Source organism: Salvelinus sp. IW2-2015, unplaced genomic scaffold (assembly GCF_002910315.2).
Source record: "Salvelinus sp. IW2-2015 unplaced genomic scaffold, ASM291031v2 Un_scaffold1986, whole genome shotgun sequence".
Taxonomy (NCBI): Eukaryota; Metazoa; Chordata; class Actinopteri; order Salmoniformes; family Salmonidae; genus Salvelinus; species Salvelinus sp. IW2-2015.
In genome coordinates, this window is record NW_019943336.1 from 1,706 (window position 1) to 11,630 (window position 9,925).

Genomic DNA, 9,925 nt, shown 5'->3' on the forward strand with positions numbered 1-9,925 from the left:
TAATATAGAACACATTTGTATTGGTTCGTGGAGGAATTTGTTAATTATGCAGATGTTTTATTTTTATTTGGCGGCCCTGCACTTTCACTGGCTGTTGTACATACTCGGGGATCCCGTTATTCCCTTGGGATTTGCAGCCATAAGAATTAAGCACAATACTTTTGGACATATACATAAGCAATTTGTGGGGGACCTGCGAGAGTTATTACAATTATTGTCCAATGATCTCTTTAGGAAAGGGAGTTTGATAACGCCAATGATGATGTGTGTACCTGGATCTCCTTGGGAATGTAGCACTGACATCATGGCTCTGACGGATGCCTTTAGGGGGCATGGTGTCCTGCTCCCACACGATACGTCTGATCTGGGGCTCAAAAACCTCCCCGATGTCCAACATTCCGGTCAGCCTCATCCACGCACACAGGGCTAACCTTAACAAGAGAGAACAGCGGCGGTCAAGCGCTGATGGGCTGTAGACCCCCTGCTAGACTCGCCATGGGTATAGTCGGACATTCCTTTCCACTATGTCACACAATCAGCTGACCAATTATTCAACTAATTCAGTATAGTCTGATGAAGCTGACAGTTGGGCAGGGAGGAGTTCTAGGGGAGACTCTAGGAGTGGGTGTACAATGCCTCATGTACGTCAATTAATTGGTCTCAGGCTTTCGCTTGCACCATTCTCGTGGGGGGCATTTAGTGGGAACCTTATAGTGGATTATGAGTGTGGGGAATTCTGGAAATCACACTGGTATGATGCTCGTCTCCGTCTCTACACCCTTTGTTTTAATTAACAACTCTACTAATTCATCATTCTTAAAGGAGGGCTCTTATTGGCACTACAGGCGCTTAGTATTAACACTCAGGCGCACACTTGGGAGGTTAATAGTGGTTGAGTCTTAACGGGTTATCTGGTAGACTATGTTACCCATAGCTCAATTGTCCCTTTTATATATTATACCCCAATAGGTACCTAAATAACACTGAAGTTCAAGTGGAGTATTTTGTGGCCTGGTTAAGTAAACCAATTAATTTTCCAAATGGTCCTTGCAGAACTTGAAAATTGAAACAACTTTCTCCGCCTCATTAAAAAAGGTTCATAACATACAACTGATTACTATCTGATAGTTGTCGTCCTTGAGGTTGTTGTTGTTGTGTATATGAGGATATTAGTATTTCGTTCTCTCACAGTTAGAGTGTACCTATGATAAACATTACAGGGACCTCCTTTACATGCCTATTTGTAAGTAGGGGATAAAACCTGGGCAAAATTTCACGAATAGTTTACAACATACTTGTTCTCCCCCACTGTATATATACTTATTAATATACATACCAATTTTGTGGGTTTAAAACCCATCTACATCAGCCTTATCATGGTTCTTGGGCTCAAACCAATGAGGCAACGGGGCCTGTTCAAACTCAAGGACATTTTTCTCTCACCATTTGACAGGGACTATCGGAGTCCGGCACCATGACTAGTAAATTTCTTAGTTAGAGGTATCTTAATGGGAGATAGTCCAAAATGATTAGGGTTTCCTCTTACATGCTGGGATTTATTCTACCTCGTTTGACATTTAAAAATGACGTGCATGGAAGATTTTGGACAGGACTTAAATTACAGTATGCTTGCTGCTGATTGGTTCACTCTTATTACATACCTACATCTCCCCCAGTAAAAACCACATACTAACCAATGCGAATAGGGGCTTAGGTTATTCATCGAGGTAAGTGCCTGACGGGTGACTGAGGTCCCATGGGTGCTTTGTAAAACTTGTTCTGCACCTTTCAAAACCAAATGACTACCAGTCAAGAAAAAAAAAGTAAAAGGACCTAAGATGCCATGATTGGGCGTGGGGAGCCAATGCGTCACGTCTGCACAAGCCAGTCCAGACTGTTGGGAAGTCTCTCATTGCAGTAGTCAAGGCCCGATCAAGGCCGATCTTGCCCCTCTCCATCATGTCCACCAGGCGTCCAGGTGTAGCCACCAGCAGGTGACAGCCTCGCTCCAGGTCTCTGATCTGCTGGCCAATGTCAGCCCCTCCGTACACCACACAAGGACGCACACGGGACCGGTATGCAAACTACAGCAGAAGAGCGCGGTGGAAGAGGGTGAATACAGGGTTCAGAGAGCGAGATGGGTGAATACGGGGTAGAGAGTGAGAGAGAAGGGAAATACAGGGTACAGAGAGCGAGATGGGTGAATACGGGGTACAGAGAGTCAGAGAGAAAGGAGAGGGGGAATACAGGGTACAGAGAGCGAGATGGGTGAATACGGGGTACAGAGAGTGAGAGAGAAGGGAGAGGGGGAATACGGGGTACAGAGAGAGAAGGCAGGGAAAGGGACAAGAGAGGAGAGAGAAAGGAGAACACAAACAATGATTGTGTGTTACACTGCAGTTCCCTAATACCAACCGTGGCTGGTTGGCCGTCAACACAAAAACAGAGCCAAAGAGATAGAGGCCCACTGGCAGACCGCTACCGACCTAGCTGGTATTGATGCTGATGGGATGTCTGTCCCCTCTGTGTGTGTGGTCACATTGCGTGGGTGTGTCAAGCATTTTGCTACACCCGCAATAACATCCCAGGTGAGAGGGGGGCAGTTGCTTACCTTTCTGGCCTCTTCGTAGATCTGCAGGGCCAGTTCTCTAGTGGGGGCCAGGACCAGAGCGAGGGGGTACTGCTTACGGCGACCATACTTTCCGTTGTCCTGTCCTCCAGACTTCTGGGCAGCGAGGGCTTCTCCTGGGCCTTCATTGTAGATCTGACTCAGTACAGGCAACAGGAACGCGGCAGTCTTACCGGAACCTGAGAGACCACAGTTTATATTAGTCATATACCTATACTTAAATCAACTACAGTACAATACAGTTGTCGTAAGTCATATCTGCATATATCTCTCTAGACCAATCCAATTTGGAGTGGTTCTAGTTGGCTCTGGTTCTAACCTGTCTGGGCGCAGGCCATCAGGTCCCTCTTGTTCTTGATGATTGGAATGGCGTACTTCTGGACCGGAGTGGGCCGAGTGTAGCGGGTCAGGGCGATGTTACTCATGATGATCTCTCCCATCTCTATGTCTTGGAACTGAAATACGAAGACAAACCAGTCACTCAAATGAACACCAAACACCTTTCACACAACTGTTTCAGGGGGAAGGGGGGATATGTGCAGGGTGATCAACAGCACCACACAAGCTGCTCAGTAGAGCCCATGGGAAACACTTCTGGTTTGAAGAATACTAACAAAATGCTAACTAATAGGACATGAGGGCTACTGGATCTGAAACAGGGTTATTTGGCTAGAATACTTGGGGACTCACGCTATCAATGTGATGGGGGCAGTTTTGGCCAGTGGCCTCAACGGGAATGTCGTCGTAATTGTCAAAGTTAATCCCTGTGTTGCCACCAGCGAACAGCTCCCTGGGGAGAAGCAGAAACACAGAAGGTCAGGAAAGTGACAGAGAAAGGTCTACGTGACCATTTTAACGGAGGCGGATATTGATAAAGCGGATAGTGATGTATTGTAAAATGACATTGGTAACCCCTCATTATTGAAATATCATTAGTATGCAGAAAGGGGGGTAGGTTAGGTTACTACTCACTGTTCCAGGCGCTCATTGGCCTGAGTGGGTTGGACCAGTCCTCGTCATCCCTGGACTCCTCACCCAGCGGCTGTTTCCACTGCCTACAAAACCTCCACGCTGGTAACTGTCAAGCATAACATAACCACAGGGGTCAGGAAAGCTGGCTTGCTAACGAGTTGCCTCATGGTACAGCACTGAACTCTGAGGAACCTGAAAACTGTTGGTAAGGGCTTGGGAGTGAATTATCTTAGCTTCTCACCTTCCTCGGGCGCACTCCCGCCGTTGTTGAAAAAGCAGACTTCCCTCTGTCGGGACGCGGCCGAAGCTGGTGTAGGCATTTTAGTTGTGTTCCAGCCGCCGCATCTTTGTTGTCGTAAGCCAAACATGCCGGCATTCTGCATAGGCTGTACCGGGTTGTAGGACACGCCCTCCGCCGCGGAAACCTCCACCCCCCTGCCCCTCTCCATGCGAGGGGGCCACTGTTGTACGGGGCCCTCCATTCATGCGGTTGTCGTGGTAACCATTCTGCACGAAGCCGTTGTTGCGTCCGCCGTCCCAACCACCAGGCGTATCTTGGGTAAAAACAGAAAGGAAATAGAGGGGAGACATGGTGACTCCCATAGTACAAGAGGGTCCTCATCATACGCAGTCAATACATACTTTGTTTATTGGTCCATTTGCACAATATTCTTTAGTTTTTGCTGTCACAGTACCCAATCTGACAGACACCACAGGCTGGGAGCAACACAGGGGCAGCGGCAGAGCAGCACCCCTAGAGCACTTAGAGGTAGTGCCTTGCTCAAGGGCACAACGGGTAGCAGTAACGGACCCTACAGGAAGAAAGATTTGGACCAAGTAGGCCTAGTTCCATTTCCAGCCTCTAGCTACTTCCCCTTAGCCTTTCTATGTTACAGATTAGAAGACCTGAATGGCTGTAAGAAATGTGTTGAGGTCCTTTAGAGCTAGTAGGGGTTAGGGCACAATGGAACCACGCCCTTCTTGGTTCCTTTGACTTTCACATCCCAGACACGCACCACTTGTTACTGCATGGATGCCTCTGAAAAGGGAAATACTTCAATTAAAAAGACCTGGCTTATTTTCCCAGAAACAATGCCACCATACAATAAAACAGTCTACACAAGTCAATAATTGGCTCATTAACTAGGGTCCCGATTAAGGAACCTTTGTCATGCAAGCAGCATTCATTTGCTAATACCTACCACTTTAAATTCCACACACAAATAAATGGAAACTTGCAATTAGGCAGTAGTTGGAATGACATAACTAATGGAGGCTGTTTTTTGTTAACAAAATGTAAGCTGTGAGCGGATGCCAACACCCTTAATGCAGAAAAAGCAGTCATGTCTTCGTTTCACCCATGGGAATGTGGTTTAAAGATGTAATTTGAGAGCCTCCAGTCCCCTTGTCGAAATGCAGTGGCCTTGTTTTCTAATCGAATTGAGTGAGACCACTGTTCTGGTAGGCAATTTAATTAAACATGCAGAATAAAATAAAGATAAATTTAAAATAAACGCCAGAGCTTCCCTCAGCCTAAGAGCGGACTGTAAAGGGACTTACAGCTTCCTGGTGGCCATTGACAAAGCGTCGTCTAGAGAAAAACATCTGCTGCAAAAAAACAACAAAAAAAACAACGTCATGGGGGCAGGGGGCTTCATGATGAAAACATGCTGCCGATGTACTGCGAATGTTGGCTAGAAGAGCATGGAAATGGAGTGGTTGATGGTTTGTCAAAGCAGTTCCCAGATGCTGTCACAAAATGGACATTGGATATGCACGGTTTGTGTCTGTCTTTCCTGTAGTGACTTTTGGAGATTAAATAAAAACAAGCGGCTGGCTATATAAGATGGGGATTCTAACGCAACCTTACGCCACTGTTTTCAAACTAGTGGAGAAAATCAGTACACCCGGGTCACCCTCTAGCTGACCTTGTCCCAGCCCAGCGAGAAGAAATGGTCAAGATTACACTAAAGCTAATTGTCTGTTTTTAGTTAGGGATTTCACAGCATTGTTGCTAGCTCAATCAATTTAGTGAAATGTTATATTATGGGTCCACTACAATGCATTATGGCATTCTTGACCACTATGGGGCCAGGGCATTTTACGGTGTCCAAACTGCATACCTCATAGAGGTGGTAGTGTTGATGGGGGGCGACACTACCATTTTTGGAAGCCTCTTGGTTCCGTAAATGAGTGGAATGTAACAGGTCCCTAGAGAGACAGACTTGTAACACAAGGGCAGTTACTGTACACAAACACGTCACAGGTCTAATGGGTTCCTAGTCTTATTCTAGGATGTCTCAATCCCTTTAATTTAATGGATTAAGTAGCCATCTGGGCCTGTTTGATAAAACAAATAATATTAATTTTAAACGTCTTGTACCCCAAATTAGGAAACTGAAAACTTAAATGGCATTTATGCTATAAGAGCATGAATTGGCTAAAAATAAATAAGTGAAATTAAAATCACTTGATGGCATCTTACACCTAAATGAACCTAGTAATACTGATGGAAATGTGAGTCAGTCCCAATAGTTTTAAGCTCCCTACTCTAGTCTCTCCCCACAAAGGCCAGTGAAGTCAGACTCGAGTTTCGTAAGGCCTGTGATTGGACGGTACCAATAATTTTCTGCAGATTCCCGCAGAACAACAACTCAGCCCGACTTTCAGACCACTACTAAGGTCTGAAACACCTGAACAGTTTTTTACTTTGGGGTATGAACTATCCATTAAAAAGGCCACCTGGGGGGTTATATTCAGTCCTTGAACCACCCAATGGCCCTGAAGGAAAGGATAAGAGTGAGGGCTGCTCAGACCAAGTGATCATAAAAGAAAAGGATCACCATACACAACCTAGATGTCCTTTGGCCCAAAGAGTAGAGATCACTTACTGCCAGTGCCTCCGCCCTGCCCGTCAGCATTGTTCAAGCCTAGGACAGCAAGCTGAAATAGAAAATGAAACGTACAGTTAAGTACTACGGTAAACACTGTTATGGATAAATGTAATTCTAAACATGCATATATGACAGGAAGCCGCAAGACAAAGGGTGACACAAACTGGGTAACACTCCATCTATAGATGCTCCACAGTAACATTTCAACTAACAATCTACTAACCCTAACACTTATCCTAACCCTAAACCTTTCCCTAACCTACACCAGCAGTTGCATATCAACAGATGGTCACACTATCCAAATAAAGCGTGACAAACTGTTGATCTCCAGAAAGCAGAAAGACATGAATATCCCTTATACTACAGTGCTTCCCCCATTATACATATGTGAAGCAGGGAACTCCCCTGTCTAGTTGTTGCCCCCCCACCACCACAATCCAATTACAGTAAGTTTCAATTGTACACTTTGCAGAGCAGTCTACCGTGGGTGTATCTTTGCAAGCAACCAAAGATACTTTCTTACAAGGCAGACACTCAAAACTGCCAATAGGCTAGAACAGGGCTGCCCAAYCCTCTTCCTGGAGATYTACCGTCCAACCTTAATTTAACACACCTGATTCTACCATTTAGCTGCTCAACAAGACCTTAACTAGCTGAATCAGATATGCTAAATTTGGGTTGGACTGAAAACCTACAGGACAGTAGATCTCCAGGAAGAAAGTTGGGCAGCCCTGGGCTACAAGAATACAGACCCAAAACTAGGGTGTACGGTGAGGGAGAAATAATGGACCAATGTAAAATAAAAAAATAAACAGCAGTAAACAAATCAGTTCACACTAAAGGAAAAACGTATAGCATTTTTTAAACAAAGTATCAGCTGTTACCCAATGTCCAAAAATCTAAATACTGTACTTTATGAAACACTATAATACAAAAGTATGTGGACACCCCTTAAAATGTGTGGATTTCAGCCACACAAGTTGCTGACAKGTGTATAAAATCGAGCAAACAGCCRTGCAATCTCCATAGACAAACATTTGCAGTAGAATGGTCTCACTGAAGAGATCAATGACTTTCAACGTGGCACCATCAAGTCAGTTCATTAAATTTCTGGCCTGCAAGAGTTGCCCCGGTCAACTTTAAGTKCTGTTATGGTGAAGTGGAAACGTCTAGGAGCAAGTGGTAGGCCGCAAGCTCACAGAACGGGACTGCTGAAGCACGTACAAATCTGTCCTTGGTTGCAACACTCACAACTGGAAGCATCAGCACAAGAACTGTTAGTCGGGCGCTTCATGAAAAGGGTTTCCATGGCCGAGCAGCCGAGAGAAGATTCCAGCCTAATCTCGGGCGTTGATAGGCTTGAAGTCATAAACAGCGCAATGCTTGAAGCACAACGAAGAGCTGCTGGCAAAACGCACGAAAGTGCTGTTTGAATGAATGCTTACGAGCCTGCTGGTGCCTACCACCGCTGTCAGACTGCTCTATCAAATCATAGACTTAGTTATAACATAACACACAGAAATACGAGCCGTAGGTCATTTAATATGGTCAAATCCGGAAACTACATCTTTGAAAACAAAACGTTTATTCTTTCAGTGAAAACGGAACCGTTCCTTATTTTATCTAACGGGTGCATCCATAAGTCTAAATATTCCTGTTACATTGCACAACCTTCAATGTTATGTCATATTACGTAAAATTCTGGCAAATTAGGCGGAGAGGGTCGATCCAGCGCACTCGTCGGTTGTGGATCGGCGACTGACTGTAGACAGTGGAAACGCTCGGGACGACACTAGGCTTGATAGCATCCTTCGTCATGTCCGAGAAGTTTAGAGCAGATATACAGCTAGAACGTCTGCGATGCAGATGAACGGCGAGAATCAGGAAGTAAGCCGGTGGAGTAGCAGAATTATCACCTAGTATGAGATATTGAACGCTTGGACAGATGACGTACGACACAGAGGTGAGCGATAGCTAACATGAGGGTGCATAGAGACAAGCGACTCATCGGACGATCAGAGCAATGGTGATGCGGATCGCGATTAGTACGAGGAGTTTACACTGTGCAGGACAAGTCTACGGTTGGTCGATGAGAGGAGTAAGGGTGTAGAGGGTTAGGCGGACGACGTGAGCGAAGTGAGCGCGTCGGATATAGAGCTGGACGAGTAAGGATCGTATAGAGGAGCACGGAATCTAGGGAGATATAGGGCAGAAGGGCAATCTAGGATAACGAGAGAGGTATCGAGGACAGTATTCGACGTCAGTAATGCCGTAGCACTTGCGTGGAGGCTACTCTGGCACTTCAGTATGTGAGCGAGCAGGAAGAGGCAAGTTGATGTATATAGGAAATGGGACGGATCGTCAGAGAGTGAGGACCAACACAGCAGATATATGAGAAGAGCAGGGGCTGTAGATTGACTCTATTACTAGTAGGCACAGCGAGCGATGTATACTCATGGAGCGAGACACAGGGGAGCGTAAGTCCGAGGCGTGTGGCGACGAGCGATGGTAGAATCTAGGATAATAAGATGTGCGGCCATGCGAAGGAAGAGCGGAGCTCAGCGCCAGCTCGATCTGCGATGAGAGAGGGAATAATTCAGGCGAGAGCGGATGTCAGTGACCACAGCTACGTTGAATCGTGACGGCTGAGGAGGCTGGCTATGTGGACTCGCAGGATGAGCTGAACGGATCAGAGCTGTAACGTCTAGAGCTGTGATCGAGGTGAGCTTGGTGGACTTCGCACCATTGGCGAGGTGAGGCGAGTCATAGGAGAGAGAGAAGATAGAGCTGAAAGGACAGAGTATGAGTGTGTATGGACAATAGGAGAAGGGATGCAGTTTGAGGGAGGTTGCCATGATGGACATGAGAAGTAGTATGGATGAGAAGGAGAGAGCACTAGAAGAGAGGCATAGTAGACAGTCAGTAGAGAGGGCTAGGGAGAGGGAGTTTTAAATGCCTAGCATAGCAACTTAACTTGCTTCTACGGCATCTTCGCGAAACACAGGCAGGCTCCCTGTGAGTGCAATAGATAATCAGGTGAGCATATACGAAGGTTGGCACTAGTGCTATGTGAAACGTAAGGTTGCGCAGGATTGGAATCACGCGGAGGCCTGATAAGTAAAACAGTGTGAATGTTGTTATACTGTGCCCGCGATGGAAGAGGCAGTTAACCGCCTCGCTAGGCCGTCATTGAAGGGAGTGAGATTTGTTGTTCTAACTGACACTTGCCCGTACTTGAAATGAGAAGCGAATGGTAGGTTAAGAAGCAAAAGAAAAGAATGGGTCAAAATTACAGCGGTTCCCACGGAGATTGTTAGCATTGCGAGAGAACTGATGGAAATCGGCCCTAATTAATCGGATCGAGGCCAGATTCCGATTAAAATCAGCGGTCCGACCCTCTAGTGGACGATCTCTAGGCTTTGAGATGTGC

General features: G+C 46.0%; 1 pseudogene; it reads right to left on the bottom strand.

Annotated features, from left to right (window-relative positions):
• Positions 1-272: 272 nt before the first annotated feature.
• LOC112072636 (putative ATP-dependent RNA helicase an3) overlaps positions 273-9,925 on the bottom strand; it is a 12,832-nt pseudogene continuing 3,179 nt past the window's right edge.